This window comes from Lissotriton vulgaris, unplaced genomic scaffold (assembly GCF_964263255.1).
Source record: "Lissotriton vulgaris unplaced genomic scaffold, aLisVul1.2 SCAFFOLD_9363, whole genome shotgun sequence".
NCBI classification, from domain to species: domain Eukaryota; kingdom Metazoa; phylum Chordata; class Amphibia; order Caudata; family Salamandridae; genus Lissotriton; species Lissotriton vulgaris.
The window spans coordinates 34,144-47,668 of NW_028252766.1; the positions used below are offsets into that span (position 1 = coordinate 34,144).

Below are 13,525 nucleotides of genomic sequence, written 5' to 3' on the forward strand. Positions count from 1 at the left end.
CCTGGAAAGAATATAGAGGAAGGAATACAAGGAAAAGGGTAAAGAGGAATATAAAGTAAGCCTTGCATATTACAAACAGCTGCTTCATAATACAAAACAAGAGTATTTTACTAATAGAATCAAATCCACCAAAAACTCGCCTAGAGAGCTTTTTAAAGTAGTAAATACCTTAGCCCACCCATGCTCTCCCACCATTCCAGCTAGTCTAGAGCTGTGCAATTAAATTGATAATCGATTTGGCAACAGATCAGATGGAAGTAAAAAATGATGTCCCATGATTAGACAGTTTTGCCTTTTTAACGGAATCAGACACTCTCAATCTATTGGCAAAAGTGAAGTCAGGCTCCCCGTATGATCCTTGTCCGAGTTTGGTAGTAAAACTAGCCACAGAGCCTGTGTCACGAAAACTGACTTCCATTATTAATACAATGTATATAGAAGGATACTTTCCTAGAAACTTGAAACATGCATGAATTTTGCCCCTGCTGAAGAAACACAGCCTGGACGCTAACGATCCACATAATTTTAGACCCATGTCCAGACTACCACTCCCGGCAAAAACCATAGAAAGAAACATCAATGCTCAACTCAATAAGTTTCTGCATGATTCTCAGGCACTGAACCCAACTCAGTATGGGTCAGAGAGGGCCACAGTACGGTAACTGTGCTCCTCAAGTCCGCAGAAGAGATCAGGACCTTTCTGGATCAAGGAGGGAAGGCTGCATTGATCATGCTAGACTCATCTGCAGCATTGGACACCGTCCATCATGCTTTAATGACGGACTGATTGGATGAGATAGGAGTCAAGGGCACTGCCTGGAAACTTCTCAAATCCTTTCTTTCTGACAGAATGCAAACAGTGGCCCTGGGCGAATTTGAAGCAGAATCATTTTCTCTACCCTGTGGTGTGCCGCAGGGGTCGTCATTGAGCCCAACACTTTTTAATGTTTATGTGTCTTCAATGGCACCCCTAATTGAATCTTTTGGTTTCACTTTGACTTCCTACGCGGATGACACCCAAATTGTGGTGACTTTACAACCAGAAGTGATCCAGGAAACCGCGTTGAGGGAGCAGGACTGTATGAACGCCATGGGTGGATGGATGGTCCAAAACTGCTTGAAACTCAACTCCGGTAAAACTGAGGTTGTGTTGTTCGGCAACAACCCCAACTTCTGGACTCCTGAATGTTGGCCGGAGGCTTCAAGTCCACTCCCCACTCCTATTAGGAAGGTAAAGAATCTAGGAGTATGGATAGACAATAAACTGAGTTTCAGGGACCAGGTGAACACAGTGGCTTCATCGACATTGTATATCCTCAAATCTTGCAAAAAAATAATGCCACTACTACCCAAAGATGCGCAACAAACAGTTGTTAAGGCAATAATAATGTCTAGATTAGACTACTGTAACAGTCTATATCTTAAGTTCCATGAAGGATCGAAGAATAAACTACCGATTCTGCAGAATGCAGCAGCCAGACTTCTTACAGGCACAACAAAGTTCAAATCAATCTCAGCCAAAATTAAAAAAACTTCAGTGGCTGCCGGTCAGGAAGCGTACTCAATTAAAGTCTTTATGTCTGATCATTAAAGCCCTCCAGAGAACCGGATCCGAATTTCTAAAACAGTGATTCCGCTGGTATATACCAAAAAGAGCACTGCGGTCATCTGATGCAAAACTCGTGGGTGAAAAAAGCCAACTGGGGTGGCAAAAGTTTTATAGCTAATTCGACCAAATCATGGAATGCTCTTCCACTATTCTTAAGAAGTATGACCAATCATCTGGCCTTTAGGAAGGCACTGAAAACATGGTTGTTTTCAAATTGATCTTGTTAAATTCCCACATCATTTAAGTCTCCAGTAGGCCTTCACACAGCACCAGGACACCTTGGGGTAACAGTTCGCGCTTTATAAATACCAATAACATTAACATCATGCAGGAGACACTGACTAAGACCCTGGTGCAAAGTTACATGAACTTGGGTGTACTTAGAAAAAAACAAGGAGTCTGTTATTAGGCACCTAAAGGGACGTCAGTGATGTAATGTAGGAAGACATCAAGTGGGTTTAGTTCAGGTTTATTAAATCAACAGCTGAACAACCAAGCAGAGGCACAGGTACATCCCAGGTACATCCCCAGTCAGATCTCTCGCCAACTGTCCCTCGTAGAACCTTGACACACATAGCTAACTTACCTGGAATACCAGGGATCTAGGATTCCAGCAAGGCACATAACAATAAGCATAGGCAAATACAACTTATGAAATACTACATAGGTTTTCCTTTTCGAAAGAAAAAGATCAGAACCAAAAGGAAATGAGAAAAGAAGAAGAAAGAGAAAAGAACAGGAAAAGATATGAAAAGTGGAAAGGAAAAGACTAAAAAAACATTATACTCTATCTGTACAGCATTAACATAATATTGTATATTTGTAAGGCATTAACATTAGACTAAATATCTGTAAGGAATTTGTTTTACACATGTACTGCGTCTTAAGACCAATTGTCCCGTACAATCTACATTACCTCCACCAGCTGAACTGTTACATAGGTTGTCAGACAAACAACTTTTTACAAGGCGATTATTGCTCCACCAATGTCCATTAATAAGTTCAACAGAGTTCCCTCTTAGTTCACTCACTTCAACAGGAGAACTGAATTTTGAAAGACCTTTCATAACATGAGTGGGTTTCTTGATGGAAACATAATGACCAGGATGTATATCAACAACCTTAACATTTTTGGTTTTATCAAAATATGCTTTTTGTTTGCTCCGTACAAATTCTACTTGAGATCTGACGTCCTCATCATTCCACTCTATTCCTTTTATCCATTTACTCATCCACCCTGGACAAGACAAAGTTGAAGCTTTCCGACCACGTAACAGTTCAAAGGATGAAATCCCCGTAGTAGAACGGGGTGTAGTCCGATAGAACCAAAGCATGCTCCTCACAGAACTGCTTACTACACACTTATTCTTGAGAGCCCACTGAATACATTCCCCCAAGACTCTGTTCATCCGCTTTACCAAGCCATTGGTTTGCGGATGATACAAAGAGCTCTTTAAATGTTTAATGCTGCATTTGTTTAGATAATCCTCAAACTCAGAAGAAACAAATTGTGTACCATTGTCGGTGACTAAAAACTCAGGGAACCCTTCCTTTAAAAACACATCAAAAAGGAAATCAACAACAGTTTTTGAACTGACGTCTCTAACAAATTTTATTTCTGGCCATTTAGAATAATAATCCATAAGGACCAAGGCAAATCTAGAAGAAGAATCAAGTGCATGAAAAGGCCCAACAATGTCCAATCCTAACTTAATCCAAGGTGCAGAGGGCAATTCTATGGGTGACAAAGGTGGAATACGCAACTTTACAATTTTATCACAGCTAGAGCAGATAACACAATTCTTTACGAAATCATCAATCTCTTTGTCCATATTAGGCCACCAAAATGTGAGGTGCACCCTTTTTTCCATGTTAGGCCAACCATTCTTGATGAAAGAAATAACTTTCTGCAAGGACACATCAACAAGTAAAGACTGCCTCCATTCATTTTCAGACACAGCACACAACTGGGGAAGATCTATGGCAGCTACGAGATATTCATCCTTATCTTCTTCTCCATATCAGTACCCTTATCAATAACGTCCGAGGAACGAGAAAGAAAGTCAGCAAAACCATTTTTGCTGCCTGGAATGTATTCAGCTTGAAAATCAAATTGAAGCAACTTTGAAGATAAACGTGCGATTCTGGGCGTAAACCCCTCACATTTTTCCCACTAAGGATAAATACCAACGGCTTGTGATCACTTTTAAGACAAAATTTCCATCCCCAAAGAAAATTTCTAAACTTCATAATAGCCCACCAGCAAGCCAGCAATTCCTTTTCGATGACTGAGTATTTCATCTCAGTAGATGACAACACTCTATAGGCAAACCCTATTGTGTTTAAGTGTCCTTCTTTATTTTGGGAGAGAACAGCCCCCAACCCCACATTACTTGCGTCTACTGTAAGAGTGCACATTAGTGAGAGATCAAAATGTTTTAAAATAGAAGGAGAACTGAGTTGCTGTTTCACCCACTCAAAGACGTCTTGACACTCCTTGTTCCACTCAAATGCAATACCTCTCATCAACATTTGTGTTAGTGGTCTGAGTCTGGTTGCAAAATCTTGTATAAACCTCGAGTAGAATTCACATAATCCTAAAAACGATTTCAAACTACTTTTATCTGAGGGAGCTTTAGCTTTGACAATAGATTACACAAAACTTGTTTTAGGAAGAATCCATTTTTGTTGACTAAGTGTCCTAAATAGTCAACTTTATTTGTTGCAAAGACACACTTGTCTCTGCGCAACATTACCCCCATCTTTTGCAACCTAGATAGGACTTCTTTCAGTATGACGCCATGAGAACTTCTGTCTGGGGCATGTATGAGTACATCATCTTGAAAGACAGACAGACCATCAATGCCCTTCAACAAATTTGTCATTACTCGTTGGAACACGGGTGCCGCAGAGGTGAGTCCAAACGGCATACGCACATACAGGAAGGTACCGAATGGAGACACAAAAGCGGTGAGAGGTCTGGATTCAGGTGTTAACTCAATTTGGTGATATGCAGATGCCAAGTCTAATTTAGAAAAAAACTTTAGCATCTTTCAAACTGGACAACAACTCATTTATGTTGGGTAGGGGAAATGAATCAACCCATCTCTTTATTGAGACAACGAAGGTCCACACAGACCCTAAGCTCACCGTTCTGTTTTCTTGCAACAACCAATGGAGACAACCACAAGGATGACTCCACTGGTTCATTGATACCCTTACTATGTAACATTTCAAGTTCTCTTTCTAGATCCTGCCTAATACTAAAAGGGACATTTCTGAGTTTGTGCTTAACAGGACAGGCATCTTCCTTTAAAATAATTTTATGTTGGAAATTTTTTATTTTTCCCAACTCCCCAGAGAAAACATGTGGGTAATCATTGATTAAGTTTTCTTTCAGGACTGTCTCTTACTGCAACTACTTGGTTTTTTGTGCCAGGTCTGAAGACCATTCCAAACAATCCTTGGTGAAACCACCCTAAGATGTTCAACCCTTTATGTGCCACATAGATCTTCCCAAATAGTTTCCTACCCTTGAACTCCAAGATTTCTTCTATGTAACCAGAAAAACTTATTTCACGTCCCTCATATGAGACTGGTTTACGGTCTTGGGGAAGGAGAACCCTATTAGGCCATGTGGCATGATAGAGTTCAAGAGTGACCATGGAAATGCGTGCACCAGAATCCACCAACAGATTAAGTACACAATCCCCAACTTGTATATTAACATAAGGATCAACACACAAGTCTGGATCACCAGTAATAACACCGTCATCTTGAACAACTACAACCATATTGCTCAGATCTGTAGTCACAAGTTCCTCCTCACCCCGTAATGTATCCTCATCAACCACACATTTTAGAGGAGTAGACTTTTGGATCGATCTGTTTTTACCTGTTTGACAGACCTTGGCAAAATGCCCTATGTTGTTACAATTTTTGCATGTTACAAATTTTGCAGGACATTTCCCATTGGGACCATGTGGTTTGTAACCACATCTAAAACAAATGTTTGTTCTAGAAAAAAATGAATACTGTTTGTCATATGACTGTTGTCCTTCAAATGCTTTGTTGAATGCACTTCTAGTTTCTTTGACTTTGACTGCCGTAATTGATTCATTTTTCTTTTCCTCCAATTCTTTTACAGAGATCTGTGATGTTTCTATACTTTTTGCTACCCTTTTCGTCTCTTCTAGAGTGGGGTTGCCCAACGTCAATAGCTTTTGTTTAATCGATTTATCTGTACATTTAGCTATGAATTGGTCTCTTACTAGCTGGTCCGCGAAATTCTCAAATTGACAGCCTGAAGCAAGACTTCTCAAAGCTGATATAAAGTTGTCCACATCTTCTCCAGTGTTCTGTGTGCGTAAAAAAATGTATGTCGAAGTACTACTAGGCTAGGTTGGACATCGAATCTTGTTTATAGTTTTTTTATTGTCTCCTGATATTCATCAAGAATTTCGCCTTCAGTTAGCACTGGGTCTGGAAGATGTTTAAAAATCTCTCTCCCCTCAAAACCCAGTGAATGCAACAGAATGTACTTTTTCCATTCAGCACGAAATCTCATTGCACCAATGGCGCCAATGTAAGTTTCAAAGCCATCAAACCACTTCTGGCATTTTATTGGTGGGTCTCCTGGTGTTTCCAAAAATGGCGCGGGAGGTGAAACTGCTTGCATTGCCATGATGGAAATAACTTAAGTTGAAATGTTTCTTTTAATATTTTTTTTTTTAAAACAAATCACCAAAAATAAAGTGTACGAGTAAATTTATGCAGTCCACTAAATAATAGACAAAAGTTTTTCTACAGATGTCCACTAGATGGCGGCATTTCCGTACTCTTTGCAAGCTTTAAAAAAAATAATAATGGCTTTATAAAGAACGAGTAGTGAAAAAAAAATACTTCTAATAGACAATTGCTCTGCTAATGCTTTGAAATGTAAGATCAGACAATCTCCTTGTGGCATTAACACTCTAATTTTCCTCTCTGTGAAGAAAGAACCCTTTATGAGGTAGGTAATGCCTTTATGACGTTTAGACATGAACAAACGTTCTCTTTGTGAAGAGTGAACCCTTTGTGACGTCAATCATTAGTTTCCTTTTATGCGTGTCAGGGATGGAACGCAAACTTGCTGAAATTGAACAAACGCAGGCGTGCTGAAGGTCAATGTCATACGCACGTTCTTTACGGGGTTTTTTCAGTTGCAGGAACGCATGTCTGAGGTATGCGTTCCTGCGCCGAGGCCTGCGTGCGCTGCTAATTTTATGTCAAGAACGGAGGCTCCTATTATGCCTTCTTTTCTAGCTTTATTCTCAATAGCAGCAAGATAAGTAAACAACTACATACCCAGAAGGCACAGCAGAAAAACTACTGGCCAATGGGATTGGGTAAAACAAACAATAAACCAATCACAACAGGGATAGTATATATGGCCCGATCTGACCACGAGTAGTCCTCTTTTCTTGTGCGAGAAAGTCAGTGGGAATGCATAAACAAAGGAAATATAGACAACAAAATGCAAAAAGTCATAATCCAAGCAAATAAATGCTGAAGGAAACCCAGAACTGCAGGGTAGTGATGGAGGAAAGTCCAATGGAAATATGATGAGGATCCTGATGCAGAGAGGCAATCCATAGGAGCAGACGCAGTCTTAAGTGGAGGCTGGTGGTAAAGCCGGAGTTCCTAAGGGTGGGAAAGACAGACATAATTAGTAAAGCAGAGGTGGGATAACACTCGCCTCCGTGTCTTTAATAAAATTAAGACTTTCCGTCATAAATACTAGGAAAATCTACATTTTATGTCAATAACGGAGGCTCCTATTATGCTTGTTCAAAGCATATCAACAACTAACGAAGAAGCAGTAACAACAGGTTTACAGTACAATGTTTTGAAAACAGTATCATTAGACCAATCTGCTGATTTCAGGATATCCTCCAAACGAGAGCCTGCCCAAAAGGCTTTAGAGGCCATAGCACCCCTAGCGGAGTGAGCATCAAAGGCGGTAATGTCAATGCCCGCGAGGGACATGATCCAACGCACCCAACGAATTGAGGAGGACCCAAGGGTCTGCTGTGAGACTGCGCCACCTGTGAGGAAAGAGAGCAAGACGACGAGCAAAAAACCATTGGCCAGTAGTTTTTCTGCTGTGCCTTCTGGGTATTGTGTAGTTGTTTACTTATCTTGCTGCTATTGATAATAAAGCAAGAAAAGAAGGCATAATACTCGCCTCTGTGTCTTTAATAAAATTAAGACTTTCCGTCATAAATACTAGGAAAATCTACATTTTTACATTAAAAGTTCCCCGTGCTCTGTTCACAACTTGTGAATAATGCAGGTAAAACTATCGACCCACCAACAGCATGCGCAGCTTACGGCTAGTCTTTTTGGAGACTCTTCTCTGATACAAGCGCTGTTATTTTACGATGAACAGCAGATGTACATAAATTCCGTTCGTGATGGTTGTTTTCCGTTCTGCGCTTTACCGTCCGAACTTGAGAAAATGCTTGTGCTTCTCCAAACAGCTTGCGTATAAAAAAAAAAAAGTTGCTCCGTATACATTTTTTTTCGTATTTGGCCGAATGACAGGGAGTTAGCTTGTGGGTTCTTGTGGGTTGTTCAGCGTCCGTCGCCAAAAAGATGATTTAATGTAGGCAGACATTAAGTGGGTTTAGTTCAGGTTAATTAAATCAACAGCTGAACAACCAAGCAGAGGCACAGGTACATCCCAGGTACATAACCCAGTCAGATCTCTCGTCAACTGCCCCTCGTAGAACCTTCACACACATAGCTAACTCACCTGGAATACCAGGGATCTAGGATTCCAGCAAGGCACATAACAATAAGCATAGGCAAATACAACTTATGAAATGCTACAGTCAGGCATTAAGAGCCTTTGGGCCCCAGCCCCCCCCCCCTTAACCCAAGACTTACACGCAGGCCTGGAATTAAAGCACTCTCCCCTGCAGCAGGACTGGGGCGCAACTGCGCTGGCCCCTCGGGGTTGGCCCCGAGTTGCTCAGTGTGCTGCAGTGCTGCCGTCGTACCCGTAAGTCTACAGGGTTTGGGTGCAAGGGTGGGGCTTCAAGATTGGAGAAGATAACGTTGGAATCAAACATTCCCACAAAACAAAGGAACTTGCCAGATTGAAGAGTGGCGGCAGCAGCACGGCAACGCAGAGGTAAGTGTTGGAGATACTAACAAATGTATTGGGAACTGTTAAACTGTTGCGGCAGACGGTTTGATACCAGCTGTGAAGTGGCTTGTAATATTAAAGGGAGACTTTACCACAAGGTGACCAAAGCAGTCATGCTGTGAATAAGTAGCAGGAGAGCATTGTGCGGGAAGCAAAAAGTCCAAAGGAGGGTAACAAGGCAATCATAAGTTCTCCACATCAGTTGCCAAGAAATGGCTTTAGGAAAAATAAAATTACAAAGGGGGCGAAATGGGCACTTACAGATGTATCATGAGTCCTTAATAGAAACTGGGACATTTGAAGAAAGTATGGGTAAATCTAAAGAAGGAGAGAAAAGGCCACCTAGGAGCAACTTAAAGAAGAAACCCAAAGGATTTTGTGGGCAAACATTTCAAGAGGAAACAATCCACATTAGATACCTTGGAAACTGGGGTAGTGTAATTAATAGAGGAGGTGAATGCCAGCCAATGTGCTCTGGATTTGGACTCATTTATTATAAACTATCAAAATAACTTAAGTGAAAACGAATCTACAATGGAACCAAGACTGTCCTCCACACAGGAGCTCTTTACCCCACAAGATAAAGAAGTGACGCTACAGAAGGAGATCAGAACCGTTGGGAAGAGGGGAGACCCTGATATAGCCTCTAGGACTGTGCATGAAAAGAGTATGGGGCTGTCGGAAGGTCAAAGGATTGAGAACATAGAAGGGTCTGCACAAAACATTACGCTTGGATAAGATATCTTGGCAACACCCTCAGCCTCAATGAGGGACATAATGCTGATGCTGCAAAAAACATTGCAAGGTTTATTAGAAGTAACAATGAAGGACAACGATGTTTAAAAAACCCCAAAAGATCAATTACAGAACATTGTGGGAGAATTAAAAGCTATTCGGTGGCATATGCCGACTATAGAAAGACCTGTTAATGAGAACCAGAATATGGGAAGAGCTTGGGAAACTACGCAGTTGGTAGAGTCACATGGTGTATGTCTTTCCAGATGCCATATTTTGTTAAAGAAATGGGGGGAATCATTAAGGTGTAGGCAATATGTTCTGTGGTTAAAAATAGGGAGGAAGGTCTGGCAACAAGGGAAGGATAAGGAAATGAAACTGCAGAAAGGAAAAGAGTTAGCAAATACCTATTGAGTGAATGCACAAAAGGGGAGCACCTCTGGAAATGATATAAAGAAATGGGTAAAGAATGGGACATCTGGGGAAAAGGGAATGGAAGCTCAAGTGGGGGTAAGGAATGTGCAACTAAAACCCCAATGGAAGAATAAAAGGGAGGGAAAAATGGATAAACCACAAGAAAAGGGCACTGTGGGAAATGGAAATAACACGGATCGGGTAGCAAGAGGAAGAATGTTAAATAAAACACTCAGTAAAAAGTTGGGGCAAGAAAGAGGGAGCACACTCAATGTAGATAAGAAGGGTATTAATAATATGCGTTGTATTTTGAACCATTCCAATCAGAGAGGGGCAAGAAAAAATTAAGAAATCTTCGACCCTTAAATCAGTCCCAGTTCATATTTGCTTTTTCCAAATGTGCCAGTCTAAAGGAAATAGGTACCAAGGACCTTAGACAAGTGGGCTTTACCCAGAATAGAAAGGGGAACAAAGTCACAAAGGTTCTAATGTATTCAGGGCTGGTAAAACTGGCTATCATAAAGGCAGAAAAGGAGGTACTGAAGGAAGGGATAAGATTAATCCCACAAACAGAACTGGATGTGAAAAGACATCAAGGCATAACTTGTATGAAGTACCATGCAGGTCTAGGGGTAAGACAGGTCAGGTTTATAGATCCAGAGGACGAGAAAAATGCAAATATCGAAATTACTGTAGGCACTGCAGGGATCAGTAATAATTGGGGTAACTGGAGTCCTGGAAGCAGTTTGACAGACCCTCCCTCGCCAGCCCTAGGTGAAGTGGGTTGCCTAATTGAAATTGATTAGGATGTTGGGTCGCTGCACAGCCTTGGAGTTTTGTCATGGAATATAAACTAACCCTGGGCATAGTTTGCGAAGTAGCGCTACGCGTAGCTACGTGAAGTCTACTTCGCACTACGCGTAGTTCCACAAACTGCGTAGTGCACTGTGCAAAATGCTGTTCGCACTGATTGCACAGTGCCGGATGTTTGTCTGCACTGTGAAATTAGTGCCAACTGCACCTTGCACAGTGCAAGCGGTTGTTTTCTGCCGCTCGAGTAGTTTTCTACTCGAGCGGCAGCTTTCTCAACACGGACTGGTAGTTTCTCATCGCGAGCGGTTGCGAGCATACGCGACCACTCGCAATGAGAAACCTGACCTCCCCGCGTTGAGAAGCTCGTCAGGAGGTTTATTTTCCACGCCCTCGATTGGCAACTTGATGTTGCTGATCGCGAATTAAGAAAAAGTCTCGCTGGAATATCATTTTGCTTGCTCGCGGTCACCAACTTGACGTTGATGACCGCGAGCAAGCAAAGAATGCCTGCTGCACTACGCTACGCCACGCGTGTTTGAACTGTGCTATGCGCAATTTGCCTAGTGCACGTAAGAAATATATATATATGTAAGAAAGTGGGAGGACTACCCACCGCTCCTGGTAACAACTCAGAGTGTGAGGCAACGCTCTGTCCGTCGCTACCCCGGGCTCGATGCTGGCTGTTACGAGCGGTGGGTAGTCCTCCCGATTTCTTATGGGTGTTCACCACGTATGAGTAGCAAGGGGTCAGAAAAGTGGGGGTGTGCCTTAACCAGTGATGTTATATGCTTTCACTAATGAATAGCGAAATCTAACGCTGGGTCTCTCAAAAGTGCTCAAAGAGATCCCATCAGACTTCCACCCTGTACCGCCCTACATCATTTGGGAATCTTAAATTTGCACATGGGGAATCAAGAACCCAGTGCAAGATTTGGCCAGATTCAGCCGAATTTAACACATCGATCCCAAACCGTCTGTGATGTAATATGTATTGGGTACCAGGGAGTAGCTGAAAAGCAGTGCCAAAATGTGTAAACCAAGAAGTGTGTAAAGTGTGATGTTTAAAATTGAGTCAAAAGGAGGAAAATATTTTTAATGGACACCTCCTTTTCCTCAACAATAACAACAGTGCAAATGGTAGCTTCAACAAATAACTACCCAGCTGGAAAAAATGGTCGACATGTTTCTGCAGTTTTGTATTGGGCCCATGGGTCACCTTACTGCTTCATCAGGACCTATCTTGCTACTGCTAGGTGTGGTGATGTGAATCAGAATCAAAAACAAGGTGAAAAACAAAATCAATATCACCTGAGAGTCTCCTGTGTTCTCATTGTTGGAGTACACCAGATGGACAGAAACACACACACATAGATAAGAAAGAGATGTACAAATCATTAGTGACAATGGTTTATCAAAAAGCATCTACTGAATTACTTTATCCAGTCAGAAATGTGTACTACACAACATCATGTTACCTGGTACTGGTATACCATGAGAGCTAGATCAACAGAGTATCTCATAATCATATGCACTTTATAAACATATAAACATTACACTCACCCAGTTTAGTTTGCAGGCAAATGTTAACCTCCCCTCACCTGGCTACAGCTCAGGTAAAACGGAGCACCGCTCTATTCAAACCAAACAAAAGAAGACAAGATCAGAGGAAGCACCTCGCCACTGCCATTTAGAACAACGCTTTTAGCCTTGAGTAGGCTGGTAGTATTTATGTAAACCATTCATTTCTTATTTCAAAGACTCTGGTCATCGCCCAGAGAAAACATAGCTGATGTCATGGATGGAATGAGACTCATGAACTGAGCCGGTGGACTTGAAATTTGCAAAGACATGCTCCGAACAAAGTCTGTTTACAAATTCGTCATTATTAAATGTGACTTCAACTCAACAGTACTGCACAAAAAACTAGTATTCCTGCACAGACATTTAGGCTCCCATCCTGATTAGATTTGTGTCAAGATCAGTAGGATTTAGCAAGTTAGACATTATCGGTAATGCCCGGATATTTAGCTAGTGTGTATGACACCTCTCATCTTGCGTGACGGGGTAAACTTGCCGGGCAATCACATTAACAAATACACACCATTGTGTGTATATATGGAATAACCAAACAGCGCGCAAGCCTTAACATGTCGCTCCTCGTATGAGGCGTAAAGCCAATGTTAAACTTTCGTATAAGCGCTAGTTTAGAATGCCTTAATGTACCGCATTTGCGGTGTACGGAGCTCAATTAGAGTCAGTCCCATATACTCGCTGCGCTTACCCTTAATTTAACCATCTAGAGGAATCGCCTGCCTGCCTACCTGTCCGTCGGTACTCCAGACGTCCTTCTGGGCTGTCTGTGGGAGGTGCCGAACGGACGAACGGAGGTCTATTCGGTGAATCCTCTGATTGTGTGGCCGCTATGATGTCATCTAGGCGCGACCGCAATGCTGTCGGGAAATGTAGTTCGTTATCTCAAATGTGCCGATTTCGAATGTCACAACTCCATTTCTGAGTGTCTACGGTCACTTGTAATGCCTCATTCAACTCTTGATAGTGAGATATTGTGTCATATAACCCTCATTGTCTGAAATTAAGGGAAAACGAGGGAAAACGAGTTTCTTTGACGGCTTTTTCACTTCCCAAAGGTACAGAACTATATAGTGGACTACAGCGCCCCTTGGAATATAGGGAAATGTAGTTACATCCCTCAGCTCTTCTATTGTAAACAAAGTGTGGCTGAACCTTCCACTTTTAATGCC

The 13,525-nt window shown here is 41.8% G+C and overlaps 1 long non-coding RNA gene across 1 annotated transcript; it reads right to left on the reverse strand.

Moving 5' to 3' along the window:
• Window positions 1–6,341: 6,341 nt before the first annotated feature.
• LOC147662028 (uncharacterized) lies at window positions 6,342–13,178 on the reverse strand. Its single transcript, XR_015305995.1, has 3 exons — window positions 13,085–13,178; window positions 12,324–12,394; window positions 6,342–7,291 (listed from the first exon to the last, which is right to left on the reverse strand). It is a non-coding gene; the product is annotated as an uncharacterized LOC147662028 (long non-coding RNA).
• Between the last annotated feature and the right edge of the window lie 347 nt (window positions 13,179–13,525).